The sequence below is a fragment of the Silurus aristotelis genome (genome assembly GCF_946808225.1).
Source record: "Silurus aristotelis genome assembly, chromosome: 22".
Classification (NCBI taxonomy): Eukaryota; Metazoa; Chordata; class Actinopteri; order Siluriformes; family Siluridae; genus Silurus; species Silurus aristotelis.
This window is the reverse complement of record NC_139595.1, coordinates 11,397,417-11,415,480: the sequence shown is the minus strand read 5'-3', so window position 1 is coordinate 11,415,480 and position 18,064 is coordinate 11,397,417. Positions and strand designations below refer to the sequence as shown.

The 18,064-nt window shown below is 35.4% G+C and overlaps 2 pseudogenes across 2 annotated transcripts in view; one reads left to right on the top strand and one right to left on the bottom strand.

The window, feature by feature from the left end:
• LOC310717096 overlaps positions 1 to 2,049 on the bottom strand; it is a 34,738-nt pseudogene extending 32,689 nt beyond the window's left edge. The window contains exon 1 of the transcript in view: positions 2,001 to 2,049. The product of the transcript in view is annotated as an uncharacterized misc_RNA (transcript). The remainder of the gene's footprint in view (positions 1 to 2,000) is intronic.
• Positions 2,050 to 3,207: 1,158 nt separating this feature from the next.
• LOC310717095 lies at positions 3,208 to 17,765 on the top strand (annotated as a pseudogene). Its single transcript has 4 exons — positions 3,208 to 3,403; positions 4,653 to 4,749; positions 4,809 to 5,266; positions 17,664 to 17,765. The product of its transcript is annotated as an uncharacterized misc_RNA (transcript).
• The last annotated feature ends 299 nt before the right edge of the window (positions 17,766 to 18,064 follow it).

The window sequence follows — 18,064 nt, the reverse complement described above, 5'->3', positions numbered from 1 at the left end:
TATATTTGCACATGTCACATACACTTGACCACAATGTTTTTACAAGTTAATGATGAGCTAAGACATAATAAATCATGTTTTGTCTAAAGTAGCACTTTTCTTCGTAAAAATATGATAGTTATTATAAAAAATATGAATTTTCATAATTATTATCAAAGTTTTATGAAAAACTGTAAAAAGTTAAACAGATCAGTTGTAAAAAGTCATAATTCATCAAAAACGTATTAGCACCACATGTTTGGCCAAGCCGTGTGTGTGCTGTAATGAATGAGCTTCCTAGAAATTGAAAATGCGATTCCGCAAGTCTCAGCCTCGCAAGACGAAAGAAAAACGGTTTTTTCAACCATGTTATATTTGCACATATCGCTTGCAATTGACCACAATGTTTTTACATGTTTATGATTCGATAAGACATAATAAAGCATGTTTTGCCTAAAGTAGCACTTTTTTCGTAAAAATTATATTATGAAAATATAAATTTTCATATTCATGATCAAAATTTAATAAAAAAAACTGTAAAAAGTAAACATATCAGTTGCAGAAATTCATTATTTATCAAAAACCTATCAACACCACTTGTTTGGCCATGCCGTGTGTGTGCTGTAATTAATGAGTTTCCTAGAAGCTGAAAATGCGATTCCGGAAGTCACAGCCTCGCAGGACGAAAGGAAAACGGTTTGTTGAACCATGTTATATTTGCACATATCACATGCACATGACCACAATGTTTTTACAAGTTAATGATGAGCTAAGACATAATAAATCATGTATTGCCTAAAGTAGCACTTTCTTCGTAAAAATATGATAGATTTGATGGAAATATGAGTTTTCAAATTCATGATCAAAATTTGGTGAAAAACTGTAAAAAGTAAACATATCAGTTGTAGAATGTCATAACTCATTAACCACGTATCAGCACCACGTTTGGCCAATTCGTGTATGTGCTGTAATGAATGAATGAGAGTCCTAGAAGCTCAAAATGCGATTCCGCAAGACTCAGACTTGCAGAACGAATGGAAACCCGTTTTTTGACCCATGTTATTTTTGGACATATCGCATGCTATTGACCACAATGTTTTTACATGTTTATGATGAGCTAAGACATAATTAAACATGTTTTGCATAAAATAGCACTTTTTTCGTTAAAATATGATAGTTATTATGAAAATATGAACTTTTCATATTCATGATCAAAATTTGATGAAAAACTGTAAAAAGTAAAAATATCAGTTGCAGAAAGTCATAACTCATCAAAAACCGATCAACACCACATGTTTAAGTCTCAGCCTCGCAGAACGAATGGAAAACGGTTGTTCGAACCATGTTATATTTGCACATATCTCATGCACATGAAGGTATGATTCTCATAGATGGTAAATACATCATTCCAGAGGCCCTCCAGAAACCAGTGATTAAATTATACCATGATTATGCACATGTATTAGCTCCCAAAACACAACAGCTGATACAAAAAAACTTCTGGTGGCCAATAATGGCATCAGACATTAAGAGATGGTGCGACACGTCTCGTATGTGCCATCATCAACCAGGGTAGAACTGGACGTACAAACTTGTGTCGCCCAAAACCACCCAAAGGACCATGGGAATTCTTACAGCTAGATTTTATTGGTCCATTACCCACTGCCAAGGGGGGGATATCGCTATTGTCTCGTCGTAATTGATAAATTCTCTAAATGCGTGGACGCAATTCCAACTCGCGACAACAGCGCACGCACCGTGGCACGAGTAATGGAAAATCAAATCCTCCCAATCTGGGGAACACCAACTCAGATTGAGTCTGACCAAGGAACACACTTCACTGGTCAAATAATGAAACACATATGTGAAATGCTACATATCAAACAAAGATTTCACGTTCCATACAGGCCGCAAAGCTCAGGTATGGTGGAACGTGCAAATCACTCGATGAAAGAAAGCATCTCCAAACAAATAATGCAACATCAGAACAGGTGGACTGATGCACTACCAACAGTTCTCACAGTCTTGCGAGCAACCCCATCCAAAGCCACAGGCAGAGTCACAGGCCATAGACCCAGAAATCACCCCAGCAGATCTGGGACCTTGTGCTTGCAAAACAACAGACTGTGCTAACACAATTACAACAAAGACTGGCAGTGTTACAAACAAAAACTACCTTAAAACAGCAACAGTCGGACCTAATGAATGATGCACAATTTAAACCAACCTCTGAGATCAAATTTACCGAAGGTGATATGATCATGATACGGGTGTTTATAAAACAAGATCCATTCACACCCAGATGGCATGGACCACATGAGATGAAAGCTTTATGCAATAGCTACGTGGCCATAAGTGTCAAGGGGAAGTTGAAATGGTACCACATGTCCCAGTGCAAAATCTTCAAAGGTTCCGCTAATCAATAATTATTAAAGTTTCTCTTTGTTTCATCTCCTAGGTTGACTGCAGCAATTCCATGGAGACCGGACGAGAGGAAAGTTTCTGGACCGACTTGCATGAAGCTGGGTCAAAGGGTTTCACTCACACACACACTGGAATGTGGGAGATGGGAATGGAAATACACTAAGAGGTCATCCATATTTTTCAGTACACTTTCAACCAGAGAACTAGTCACGTGGCCTCCGGTGGTAGTACCGGAACCAAATTGCGCAACTAAAATTTGCTTTAAAGTAGGCTCCAACCATCTCCCTATAGTAAACATTTCAGGTGACACACCGGCACGCACATCTTTTCACAAAATAACGGCCTGGCATCAACTTAAAGCAGAACCAGGAGCAAAAATTGCGAGCATGCGCACTCTCTATGAAAAAATCAACAATGGATTAGATCCTAAAAATCTGTTATTTAATCAAAGATTTAGAGCCCGCAATATATAGGTGTACACACACTGAAACAATCAACACTACGCATATGAGTTTTACTGAATATAAATTTGATATAACTTCATATGTACCTCATAACAATTAACCTGAAGCCTTTGTCTGGACTAGCCGGAGAGAAGGCATGTATTGCGTGGGAAAATGTGTCAATGACCCAGATAATTACACCGGGCCACAGAATTGCTCATGGATAATGAAACATTGTTTTATTTTGACCACTTGTGGATATTGCAAACCAAAGGAATGTCCAAAACTATATACTATTCCTCCTGGTGGACTGATTAAAGGGAATATCAACAAGACATTATTTCATGATTTGAATCTAGTGATGACACATGTATCATACAATATTTCCAACATCCCATCTGCTTATATCAATCACTGTGATTACAATGATAAGACCTATGCATGGCTACAATCACGAATCAATGATTTCATTTATGACTACAAAAACAGACTTGCCGTGCAAATCTCACCTGCACGCTCAAAACGAGACCTGCTCGGAAACATAACATTCGGCTCAAGTTAAGTTAAGTTAAGAAAAATTTTATCTATATCTGATGCAGAGAAGCTCGTCCATGCGTTCATGACCTCCAGAATAGACTACTGTAATGCATTACTAGGTGGATGTCCTGCGTCATTATTAAACAAGCTTCAGTTAGTTCAGAATGCAGCAGCCAGAGTTCTTACTAGATCAAGAAAATATGATCAGATAACCCCAATCTTATCATCCCTGCACTGGCTTCCTGTTAAGTTTCGAATAGACTACAACCTATTACTTCTTACTTATAAAGCACTAAATGGTTCGGCTCCCACGTACCTATCTAGTCTTTTAACACGCTACAATCCGCCACGCTCCCTGAGATCTCAAAACTCTGGACTTCTAGAAGTTCCTAGAATAGCAAAGTCCACTAAAGGTGGTAGAGCATTTTCACATTTAGCTCCTAAACTGTGGAATAGTCTTCCTGACAGTGTTTGGGGCTCAGACACACTCTCCCAGTTTAAGTGCAGAATTAAAACATATCTTTTAAGCAAAGCCTACACATAACACGTCTCACATTATAACCTTTTGCTCCAGAACACCTGTTCACCTGCACATTATCAACTTGTGCTGTTAATATCATGAACAGCAGCTACGCTAATTTCTCTCCACTGCTTCTCTTTCTCTCCCCATCCCGAGACACTCTGAGGTTCCTCCAGATCCAGTCACCTCCCACCTCGTGATGATTAGAAGAAGTAGATGCCGAACTGGCAAACATCCCGAACCATCTAGAGACGTACCAGTGCCAACTTGATCCCACTACGTGTAGAGTTTTGACATTGGACCTCCTGAAGGGTTTAAAGGCTCTGGCATGGAGAAGCTGATGCTGGATCTGTGATGATCACAAATGCTGAGCTCATAAAACTAGGAGCTACTAACCATAAAGACTGTATAAAACTGCAGAAAGAACATCACTTATAATCTTATACTCCAGTGCTCATGTTAGTTCTCACTCTCCAGTGTTCTGTATTGTTGAAGATTTATGATCACACTCTTGATGTCACCCAAATGAGGATGGGTTTCCTTTTGAGTCTGGTTCCTCTCAAGGTTTTTTCCTCATTACATCTAGGGGAGTTTTTCCTTGCCACAGTTGCAACGGCTTACTCATCAGGGATAAATGCACACCATTCACCTTAACTGTTGATTTCTGTAAAGCTGCTTTGAGACAATGTCTGTTGTGAAAAGCGCTATACAAATAAACTTGACTTGACTCAGTTAATTCCATTGCTAAGATCTATTCACTGCTGCTAGACAAGAAATCCTTGATCTTTGTCTGTACAAGACACCTAGACATGTTTTGAATGACATCTTAGCAGGATGATATGATGCGTGTCTGCGTGTGTGTGCGTGTGTGTGTGTCTGCCCCCGTCTTGAAGATGTCACAACAGACATAGGTGGTATGAATCAGAAAAAATGAAAAATGTAAGATATTCTGAGTTACTATCCACCATAATGATGTTTACAGGAATTGAATGTAATGGATGTATTGGGTTTTTCGTCAGTTTTCCTTTAATCAGTTTCCCCAGATCAGGTTTTTCCAAATTCCACTACCATACGCTCTATGGGCGTGGTAGTGAAGGATCAGGTAATTAAATGGGATCACCTCACTGGATACATGACACAAAAGGGTACTGAGACCTTGTTTACCAGTCACACATGTTGCCATGAAAAACACAATTATGTTATCTGTACATGTAACACTTTGCAACCTTTCTCCCCCAATGACACCAAACTTATAAACGTTCAGTCACTGCATGGTTATTCTGATGTTGTCCAGGTGTCTCATACACAGTGGTGCGTTGTCAGTGAAATGAATTCTTTTACCTCCGGAGGACTGACCTGCTCTGTAAGAACCAATCAATGCAAACTTCCATTGCTAAATAATGTTTACATAAGGCTTACTCTATCTGGGTATTTAAGGAGAACTAACCAACAATTCGGGGAATCTTTTATCAGGTCTAAAAGGTTTTATATTTCCTGTTTAAATGTAAATACTATTGGTTTGTATTTGTGTTATTTTTTAATTGTATTATGAATTAGCTTTAAATTGTGATTTTCTTACCTGGTTAATAAATTATGTTTGATTTTATTCTGGGTTGCTCGGTAAATGTTGACACTGCAAGTAATAACGTTGCATCCGTAGTTACCGTAAGGACTAAAATCGGGCTAGGTTCGGCCTAAATCCCAGTTAGATAGTGAATAGGAGAATGGTAGGAGAATGCTGAGGATGGAGCCACCAGGTAGGAGGAAAAGAGGAAGGCCAAGGAGGAGGTTCATGGATGTGGTGAGGGAAGACATGCAGGTAGTTGGTGTAAAAGAGGCAGATGTAGAGGACAGGGTGGTATGGAGATGGATGATCCGCTGTGGCGACCCCAATGGGAGCAGCCAAAAGAAGAAGAAGAAGATATGAATTGTCATAATTTCATGACAGTTGGTAATACTAAACATTTTTTAGTTTTTTAGTTTACGTATTGTACTTCTATCCCTTGGCAACGGATTGAGGCCTGTACATCCGTACAACTGCCCTTGAATCAATATTTGTACTCAGGACCCCTACCTAAATTGAAAAAAGCTACCTCCAATCCATTTGTTGAAAATACTATTGTAGTATGGTATGAATTCTTGAAACATCTTGGGGAGGTTACCTCAATTATCACAATTTACCTCTATTTGGGGTAATACTAACTTTACACCTGGGACACACGATGATGGATTCAAAATTTGGGCAACAAAAGGTTTGTGTAAGGCGGGAGATTTATTTAGTAATAAAATTATGCTTAGTTTTCAGGAATTAAAACAAAAGATTGATCTAACTAAAAACTTTTTTAAAAATCTTTAAATTAGGAATTTTATTAACAAGATACGAAATCATTCCCTTTTTATTGCCGGATCTATCCCCTTTAGAAAAAGTTACTTTAGACTACTTCAATGGGGGGTAGGCAAATTTCAATGCTTTATAGACTAATCTCCACTAAGTGCAAGGAAAATACAGAAGATAAACGTCTGGCATGGTTTTGCGATATAAATGAAAATATAACGGATGATGCGTGTTAGTGTATCTGTCTAAAGGCCCAAACTCAGACAATTAATACGAGATTCAAGCTTCTGCAACATAAATGGATCATGAGAGTACACATAACTCCTTAATTGCTAAGCAAATTTAATCCCTACATTCCCGATCAGTGTACAACATGTTTATGGAAATGCCCCCAAGTTGAATGTTTTTGGGAAAAGGTTTTAGATTTTTTATCCCTGGTGTTAAAACAAAACATTCACAAGTGTCCTAAACTATATATGTCTACTAAATATTTTCCCTGCAACGTGCACCTTTACTAGCTCTGCTAAGAAGATTTTGATATTCTGTTTATTACAAGCAAAATTTGTTTTAACTTGTTATTTGAAAAATACAGAAGGCCCTCATTCTAAACAATGATTAAAGGCTTTGGAAAAACTCATATATTTTTTAAAAGCAAACATTAAAAGTTTTTCAGAATATAGAATCCCTTTATAGGTTTTTTAATGGTAGTCGATCCGAGTCAATTTTCCAGGTAGCTTGGCTTAACAAATATACTTTTTGGATATTGTTGTGACATTGATTTTGACAAATTGTGTTTTAGGTGTGTGTACATGTGTATGTATATGTACGTATGAATGTATATCTTTGCGTGTGTATGTATATATAATATATATATAATATATATATATATATATATATATATATATATATATATATATATATATATATATATATATATATATATATATATATATATATAAATATATAACATGATAAATGTATATGTATAAAGGGGGGCAGGGGAGGGTTACCTACATATTAAGCATCCATTTATGCTTATATGCATTTATTAAGCATTAATGTATGCTTAATATGTAGGTAAACTCCCCTGCCTCCCCCCTCTTATACAGTTTTTTTGTTTTGTTTTTGTTTGTTTGAATTATTTACTTGTATTTTTATTGTAATCATATTCTTTTTAGTTGTTGTTGTCCATAAAGTTTAAAAATTAATAGACAGTCTTGAAAAAAAATGATCAATATTCATATGAATAATTTCATTAAAACACGTAAAATAAAATGGAATAAGGGGGAAATAACGACATTAAAAAATCAAGTTTTGTTAAAAACATGACTTTTATCATGAAAAAAGATAGGAATTACGAAAATATGAATTTTTATATTAATTAGCATAATTTTATTAATAACAGTTACAAAAGGCAATAAGTGAACAAAAGAACTAAAAAAAATGACGTGAAATCATGTTTTGACAGAAATATGACTTTTTTTCTTCATTTCTTTTATCTTTTTCCCAATCATCTATTGGGAAAATCAGAATTTTCATATTCATAAGCATAATTTCATTCAAAAACGTTCAAAGTTGGAAAAAGGGGGAAAACATGAAATAAAAAAATCAAGTTTTGTCAAAAACATGAGATTGGTTCATACAAAAAATATGTTTTAAATATTTACAATATCTAGTTTGTTCACTTATTGACTTTTGTAATGGGTATTCATGAACTTATGCTAATTGATATAAAAAATCATATTTTCACAATAACTGTAACTTTTGTATGAAAAAGTTATAGTCAGAACATGATTTATGAAACATTCAATTCATTCATTCATCTTCTCCCGCTTATCCGTAATTCGGGTCGCGGGGGCAGCAGTCTAAGCAGATTCCCCAGACACTTCTCCGTGTCCAGGGATCGGGCTGTCAAGGCCCCCGCGACCCGAATTACGGATAAGCGTAAAGTTTAAAAATTGCCAATCCTCTCAGCCCCGGTCCCTTACGGTCCCTCCTGCAGGTGGTGAGCCCACGGGAAGGTGGCCCCACGTTGCTCCGACGTCACGGTCCTTAATTTATTTTTCTCGTAAGGGTCCCCTGGAGCATAAGAGGGTTAAGGGCCTTGCTCAAGGGCCCAATAGTGGCAGCTTGGCGATACCGGGGCTTGAACCCCACACCTTCCGATCGGTAACCCAGTGCCTTAACCGCTGGAGCCACCACTCCCCCGATTTATGAAACGCTTTTAGTTTTGTTTGTTCACTTATTGCCTTTTGTAACGGTTATTCATAAAATAGAATGCTACTTAATATAAAAACTCATATTTTCATAATTATATTTTTGTATGATAAAAGTCATGTTTTTGCCAAAAATTCATTTTTGATGTTTTGTTTTTCCTCATTCCACTTTTTAACATTTTTTTTTATTTTTATGAAATTATGCTTATGAATATGAGAAATCATATTTTCCCAATAGATGAAACAAGATGAAAAAATTCTGGAAAAAAAAGTCATATTTATGTCAAAACATGATTTGGTATGTACCATTTTTAGTTTTTTCATTTAAGCATTTTACTTTGTAATTTTTTTCATAAAACTTTGCTCATGAAAAAAAAAATTATATATTTATAATATATTTTTATGAACAAACTCATCTTGTTGTAAAAAAATTATTTGCCATGTCACGTTTATTTGCCATGTCACCTGAAGTTTTGCACTTTTTAATGTTTTTTTTCCTGAAATGTACCTTCAGAATACAAAAATTCACATTATCATAACAATAATAAATATTTTAAAAACGTGATATATAATGCTTATGAGTATGAATTTATGTTTTCATAATAACTATCTTACGTTTTATGAGAATTAAGCCATTTATTTTTCAAAACATGATTTCTCATGTCAATTTTTCTTTTTTTTCCTTCAGTTGTTCATCAATCAACGTGATTTTTACTGTCTTTTTTTTTTCCTTATTCCACATTTTTTTTTAATGAAATTATGCTCATGAATATGAGAAATCATATTTTCCCAGTAGATGAAAAAAGTTGGAAAAAAGAGGGAAAAGTTTTATTTCTGTCAAAACACGATTGTATGTAATAGATTTTTTTTTTTTTTTTGTATATATTGTACTTTGTAACAGTTTTTCAATAAATATTACTAATGGGAAAAAAAGTTAATATATTTAGAATATTTTTATGCAAAAAAAATATTTTTGTCAAAAAGTTGTCTTTAAAATTTTTTTTTCTGAAATGGTGCTTCTGAATATGAAAAGGTTTACTTTTTATAATATCAGATTTTCATGAGAATAGTTATTTTTGTCAAAATGTGATGTTTCATGTTAAAATTTTCGTTTACTTTTTGCATCCTTTTACGTTTTTCATGAAATTATGATTCCAAAAATGAAAAACTTATATTTTCACTATAACTATCATACCTTTTATAAAAAACGTAATAATTTTTAAAAAAAAAAAGTCATGTCACTGTCATCGTTCACTTTCTGCCATTTTTAACTGTTTTGTAACTGTTTTTTTTGTCCATTTTCACTTATTGCCTTTTGTAACGGTTATTCATTAAATTATGCAAAATAATGTAAAAATTCATATTTTCATAAAAACTTTGATTTTTGTGTGAAAAAAAGGCATGTTTTTGACAAAACTTAATTTTCACTGTCATGTTTTTTCTCCTTATTCCACTTTTTAAAGGATTTTAATGAAATTATGCTTATGAATTTCTTCTTCTTCTTCTTTCGGCTGCTCCCATTAGGGGTCACCACAATGGATCATCCGTCTCCATACCACCCTGTCCTCTACATCTGCCTCTTTCACACGAACTACCTGCATGTCTTCCCTCACCACATCCATGAATCTCTTCCTTGGCCTTCCTCTTTTCCTCCTTCCTAGTGGCTCCATCCTTACCATTCTCCTACCAATATAACTCATGTCCCTCCTCTGCACGTATCCAAACCATCTCAATGTCGCCACCCGCACCTTGTCTCCAAAACGTCCAACATGCGCTGTCCCTCTAATAAACTAATTTCTAATCTTGTCCATCCTCGTCACTCCCAGCGCAAACCCTAACATCTTCAGCTCTGCTACCTCCAGCTCCGCCTCCTGCCTTTTACTCAATTCCACTGTCTCTAATCCATACAACATTGCAGGTCTCACCACAGTCCTATAAACTTTCCCTTTCATTCTTCCAGATACCCTACTATCACAAATCACTCCTGTCACTCTTCTCCACCCACTCCACCCTGCCTGCACACTTTTCTTTACTTTTATTTACTTCCCTAACACACTCTCCATTACTTTGCACTGTTCCCCAGGTACCGGGAACTCCACCACCTTCTCCACCTCTTCTCCCCGCAGCCGCACCATTCCACTACACTCCCTCTCATTTACGCACATGTACTCTGTCTTACTCCTACTGACTTTCATTCCCCTTCTCTCCAACGTGTACCTCCACCTCTCCAGGCTCTTCTCAACCTGCTCACTACTCTCACCACAAATCACAATATCATCTGCAAACATCATAGTCCAGGGAGACTCCTGTCTGACCTCGTCCATCAACCTGTCCATCAACACAGCAAACAGGAAAGGGCTCAGGGCCGATTCTTGATGCAATCCAACCTTCACCTTGAACCAGTCTGTCGTTCCTACTGCACACATCACTGCTGTCACACTGTCCTTATACATGTCCTGCACCACTACCACTACTTCTCTGACACACCTGACTTCCTCAAACAATACCACAACTCATCTCTTGGCACCCTGTCGTACGCTTTCTCTAAATCCACAGTGCAATTCCTTCTGTCCTTCTCAATAATTCTCTATCAACATTCTCAAAGCAAATAAAGCATCTGTGGTGCTCTTCCTCGGCATGAAACCGAGCTGTTTCTCACAGATGGTCACCTCTTCTCTCAGCCTGGCTTCCACTACTATTTGCCATAACTTCATGGTGTGACTGATCAACTTAATTCCCCTGTATTACTGCAGGTCTGCACATCTCCCTTATGTTTAAAGATCGGTACTAGCACACTCCTTCTTCATTCCTCATGCATCCACTTACCTTCCAAAATCTTGTTAAACAATTTGGTTAAAAAATCCACTGCCATCTCTCCTAAACATCTTCATGCTTCTACCGGGATGTCATCTGGTCCAACCGACTTTCCACTCTTCATCCTCTTAATCGCTGCTCTCACTTCCTCCTTACTAATCATATCCACTTCCTGCTTTACTAACTTCACATAATCCAACCTTCTCTCTCTCATTTTCCTCGTTTATCAGCTGCTCAAAATACTCCCTCCACCTTCCCAACACACCTTCCTCACTAGTCAACACATTTCCATCTCCATCCTTTATCGCTCTAACTTGCAGCACATTCTTCCCAGCGCGGTCCCTCTGCCTGTACTCCTGCCTACTTTTCTCATCACCCTGTCGATCCCACTTCTGTTTTGTTAACCTCTTCCCCTTATGCTCTCATGCACTTCCTCATTCCACCACCACGTCTCTTTGTCTACCTTTCTATTTACAGTCACACCAAGTACTTTTCTAGCTGCCTCCCTCATCACTCCTGCAGTGGTTTTCCAATCATCCAGCACCTCTTCACCACCACCGAGCCTCTGTCTGACCTCTTCCCTGAACCTCACACTACACTCCTCCTCCTTCAGTTTCCACCATCTTATTCTTCTGTCAGTCCTCAATCTCCTCCTCTTCTTTTTCGCCTCCAAAAACCATCCTACAGACCACCATCCGATGCTGTCTAGCTACACTTTCCCCTGCCAACACTTTACAGTCTCCAATTTCCTTCGGGTTGCATCTCCTACATAGAACATAATCCATAATCCGATTCACCAATCGTTCATTTCTAGGTACACAATCTACCACTTTATCTAATTCACTCCAGAATCTTTCCTTCTCCTCTATCTCACAGCTGACTTGCGGAGCATAGGCACTGATTACATTTATCATTATCCCTTCAACTTCCAACTTTACGTTCATCACCCTATCAGAAACTCTCTTCACCTCCACTACACTCTTACTGTACTCTTCCTTCAGAATCACCCTTACACCATTTCTCTTTCCATCCACACCATAACAGAACAGTTTGAACCCACCTCCTGGCCTTACTCCCTTTCCACTTGGTCTCCTGAACACACAACATATCTACCTTTCTCTTCTCCATCATATCAGCTAATCTCTCTCCCTTTACCAGTCATAGTGCCAACATTTAAAGTACCAACCCAAACCTCTACTCTCCTACACTTTCCTACACTTCTCCTTTTTTAAAATTATGCTTATGAATATGAGAATTCATATTTTCCCAAGAAAGAAATATGTAAAAAGTATGAAAAAGTCGTATTTCTGTCTAAACACGATTTGGCATGTGAGATATTTTAGTTTTTTGAGTACATATTGTACTTTGTAACAGATATTATTAATATAAATTTTTTTTTTTTTCATAATTATTATTTTTGTATGAACCAATCTCATGTTTTTGACAAAACTAGATTTTTTTATTTCATGTTTTCCCCCTTTTTCCAATTTTGACCGTTTTTGAATGAAATTATGCTTATAAATATGAAAATTCAGATTTTCCCAATAGATGATTGGGAAAAAGATAAAAAATAATTATGAATAAAAGTCATATTTCTGTCAAAACATGATTTCTCGTCTTTTCTTTTAGTTCTTTTGTTCACTTATTGCCTTTTGTAACTGTTATTAATATAAATTATGCCAATTAATATAAAAATTCATATTTTCGTAATTACTTTTATTTTTTATGAAAAAAGTCGTTTTTAACAAAACTTGATTTTTAATGTCGTTATTTCTCCCTTATTCCATTTTTATTACGTGTTTTAATGAAATTATGCATATGAATATGAAAATTCATATTTCATAGATGAAAAAATGCTGAAAAATATTTCTGTCAAAACATGATTTGGCATGTATTTTTTTTTTTCAACACTGTCTATTAATTTTTAAACTTTATGGACAACAACAACTAAAAAGAATATGATAACTATAAAAATAATTTTTTTTTTGTTTTTTTGTTTACGTATTATACTTTGTAACTTTTTTCATGAAAGTTTGCTTATGGAAATAATTCCTATATTTATAATATAATTTTTATAATAAAACTCATACTTTTTGTCAAAACTTTGTCATCTAATGTTTAAAAAAAAAAATCCTAAAATGTTGCGGCTAAATATTAAAATGTATATTTTTATAATAACTATCATATTTTCAAAACAATAGACATTTTTGTCAAAACTTGTATTTTTTTCCTCAATGTAGTCATTTTACTTTTTTTCATGAAATTATGCCTCTGAATATAAACATTCATATTTTCACAGTAACTATAACCTTAAAAAAAAAAAGTAATTGTTCTCAAAACAAATCTGTTGTCACCATCATCATTCACTTTTTGCAATTTTAACAGTTCTTTAATGAAATTAAGCTTAAAAATTCATATTTTCATATTAACTACTTTATTTTTATGAAAAGAAATCAAATTTTTTTTTTTTTACTTTTGGCATGTTATTTTTTTTTTTTTATTTATTCCACTTTTAATGGTTTTTAATAAATGTTTACTTATGAGCATGAAAATTCGTACTATCATACTTTTTCTGAAAAATGTCAACTTTTTGTTAAAACATGATCTCAAGTCAATTTGTAGGTTTTTTTGTTTGTTCACAATGCCTTTTTAATCGTTATTCATAAAATTATGATTCTGAATATGAAAACATATTTTCACTATTAATGAAATTATGCTTAATAATTCATATTAACGATTATATTTTTATGAAAAGAGTACATCTCTTGTCAAACTTAATTTGTTGTCACCTTTTTTGATCCCTTATTCTTTTTTTTTTTTTTTTATTAATTTTTAAAAACATTTTGCTTAGGAGTATGAACATTTATATTTTCATTATAACCGTCCTACTTTTTCTGAGACAAAATACATATATTTCTTAAAACATGAGTTCTCATGTCAATTTTTAGTTTTTCATTCATTTTGTAACGGTTATCATTAATATAAAAAAATATATTTTCCCAATAGAGGAAAAAAGATGAAAAAATTCTGGAAAAAAGTCATATTTATGTCAAAACATGATTTGGTATGTACCATTTTTAGTTTTTTCGTTTAAACATTGTATTTTGTAATTTTTTTCATGAAACATTGCTCATGAAAATAAAAATTCATATATTTACAATATATTTTAATGAACAAACTCATATTGTTGTCAAAATATTATTTGCAATGTCACCTGAAGTTTATATATATGTGTATTATGGTGAATGGTTCACTGGGAGCAGCTTTGATTGTAAAGTCTAATAGCAGCAGGGAGAAAAGACCTTCTGTATCGCTCTTTCAGACACTTAGGATGTAACAGTCTGTCACTGAAGGAGCTGCTCAACGATAAAACGGTTTTATACAGGTGGTTAGAGGCATTCTCCAGCAATGATAATAGATTTGCTACCATCCTCCTTTCTTCCACCTCCTGTACAGTGTCCAGGGGAATATCCAGAACTTTTATCAAATGCTGATATCAGGTATGAGGACAGTGTGACAGCAGTGATGTGTGCACTAGGAACGACAGACTGGTTCAAGGTGAAGGTTGGATTGCATCAAGGATCGGCCCTGAGCCCTTTCCTGTTTGCAGTGTTGATGGACAGGTTGACGGACGAGGTCAGACATAGTCCCTGGACTATGATGTTTGCGGATGATATTGTGATTTGTGGTGAGAGTAGTGAGCAGGTTGAGAAGAGCCTGGAGAGGTGGAGGTACACGTTGGAGAGAAGGGGAATGAAAGTCAGTAGGAGTAAGACAGAGTACATGTGAGTAAATGAGAGGGAGTGTAGTGGAATGGTGCGGCTGCGGGGAGAAAAGGTGGTGGAGTTGACCTGGGGGTCAACAGTGCAAAGTAATGGAGAGTGTGTTAGGGAAGTAAAGAAAAGTGTGCAGGCAGGGTGAAGTGGGTGGAGAAGAGTGACAGGAGTGATTTGTGATAGTAGGGTATCTGGAAGAAAGGTTCGCAATACAAAAATTCATATTTTTATTATAACTATTATGTTATGAATATAGCAATTTTTTTTGTCAAAAATTTTTTTTATGGCAGTATTTTTGTTAAACTATTGCACCATTTGACATTTTTTTTTAGGACATTATGCTTATGAAAAAAACTTTAATTTATTCATAATATATTTTTATGAAAGAAATTGTTTTCTTGAGTATGAAAATTCATATTTTTATAATACACAACACAATGTATAAATACAAATAAGGAAAAAGTACATATTGCAGGTAGTATTTCACACTGGTAGTATTATTACAAAGTAAAACAGTAAGAACAGTAACTATTAACAGTTAAACAGTGTGTATTATGGTGAATGGTTCACTGGGAGCAGCTTTGATTGTAAAGTCTAATAACAGCAGGGAGAAAAGACTTTCTGTATCGCTCTTTCAGACACTTAGGATGTAACAGTCTGTCACTGAAGGAGCTGCTCAACGATAAAACGGTTTTATACAGGTGGTTAGAGGCATTCTCCAGCAATGATAATAGATTTGCTACCATCCTCCTTTCTTCCACCTCCTGTACAGTGTCCAGGGGAATATCCAGGACTTTTATTTTTTGTCCACAACTCCTCTCTTGGCACCCTGTCGTACGCTTTCTCTAAATCCACAAATACACAATGCAATTCCTTCTGTCCTTCTCTATTCTTCTCTATCAACATTCTCCAAGCAAATGAGGCATCTGTTGTGCTCTTTCTCGGGACGAAACCATACTGTTTCTCACAGATGGTCACCTCTTCTCTCAGCCTGGCTTCCACTACTCTTTTCCATAACTTCATGGCATGACTGGTCAACTTAATTCCCCTGTAGTTACTGCAGGTCTGCACATCTACCTTATGCTTAAAGATCAGTACTAGCACACTCCTTCTCCATTCCTCAGGCATCCTCTCACCTTCAAAATCTTGTTAAACAATTTGGTTAAAAAATCCACTGCCATCTCTCCTAAACATCTTCATGCTTCTACCGGGATGTCATCTGGTCCAACCGACTTTCCACTCTTCATCCTCTTAATCGCTGCTCTCACTTCCTCCTTACTAATCATATCCACTTCCTATTTTACTAACTCCACATCATCTAACCCTCACTTTCTCATTTTCCTCGTTCATCAGCTGCTCAAAATACTCCCTCCACCTTCCCAACACACTTCCCTCACTAGTCAACACATATAATATATATATATATATATATATATATATATATATATATATATATATATATATATATATATATATATATATATATATATATATATATATATAATACTACCCTCACTAGTCAACACATATATATATATATATATATATATATATATATATACACAAAGATATACATTCATACGTACACATACATACACATGTACACACACACACACACACACACACACACACACACACACACACACACACACACACACACACACACACACACACACACACACACACACACACACACACACACACACCCTAAAACACATTTTGTCAAAAACAATATCCAAAATTAATATATGTTAAGCCAAGCTACCTGGAAAATTGACTCGGATCGACTACCTACAAAAAACCTGTAAAGGGATTCTATGTTTTACACTGTTTTACACTGAATCAGCAATACATTTCGCTTTTGATCATCATCACTGCACCCGCAACATTGTATACCTGCCACAAATGGACATTCGGTGTAACCCAGATGAGGATGGGTTCCCTCTTGAGTCTGGTTCCTCTCAAGGTTTCTTCCTTATGCCATCTCGGGGAGTTTTTCCTTGCCACAGTCGCCAGTCGCCACCGGCTTGCTCATCAGGGACAAACTTACTCATAAAGAACATATTCATTTTAAATCACCGCATTATCTGTGTAAAGCTGCTTTGAGACAATGTTCATTGTTAAAAGCGCTATACAAATAAAAATGAATTGAATGAATTGAATGTTGTGAAAAACTTTTCAGGTTTTCTTTTAAAAAATATATGTTTTTCCAAAGCCAAACAATGAGACAGTTCTTGTAACCATTGTTTAAAATGAGGGCCTTTTGTATTTTGTAAGTTTTGCTTGTAATAAACAGAATATCAAAATCTTCTTATCAGAGCTAGTAAAGGTGCACGTTGAAGGGAAAATATTTAGTATACAGAGTTTAGGAAACTTTGGAACGTTTTGTTTCAACACCAGCGATAAAAAATCCAAAACTTTTTCATAAAAACATTCAACTTGTGGGCATTTTCATAAGCAGTACTATAAAGTTCCTTTCTCTAGATTACATTTTATACATTGATCGGGAATGTTGGGATTAAATTTGCATAGCAATTTACGAGTTATGTGTACTCTCATAATCCATTTATATTGCAGAAGCTTTTATCTCGTATTAATTGTCTATGTTTGGGCCTTTAGGCAGATACACTGCCACTCATCATGCGTTATATTTTCTTTTATATCTCGACAACATGCCAGACGTTTATCTTCGGTATTTTCCTTGCACTTAGTGGAGATTAGTCTATAAAGCATTGAAATTTGCCTACCCACATTGAAGTGGTCTAAAGTAACTTTTTCTGAAGGGGATAGATCCGGCAATGGAGAGGAATGATGTTGTATCTTGTTAATAAAATTCCTAATTTGAAGATATTTAAAAAAATTTTAGGTAGATCAAACTTTTGTTTTTTAAATTCCTGAAAACTAATTTTGAATCCATCATCGTGTGTCCCAGGTGTAAAGTTAGTATTACCCCAAATAGAGGTAAATTGTAATAATTGTGGTAACCTCCCCAAGATGTTTCAAGAATTCATACCATACCA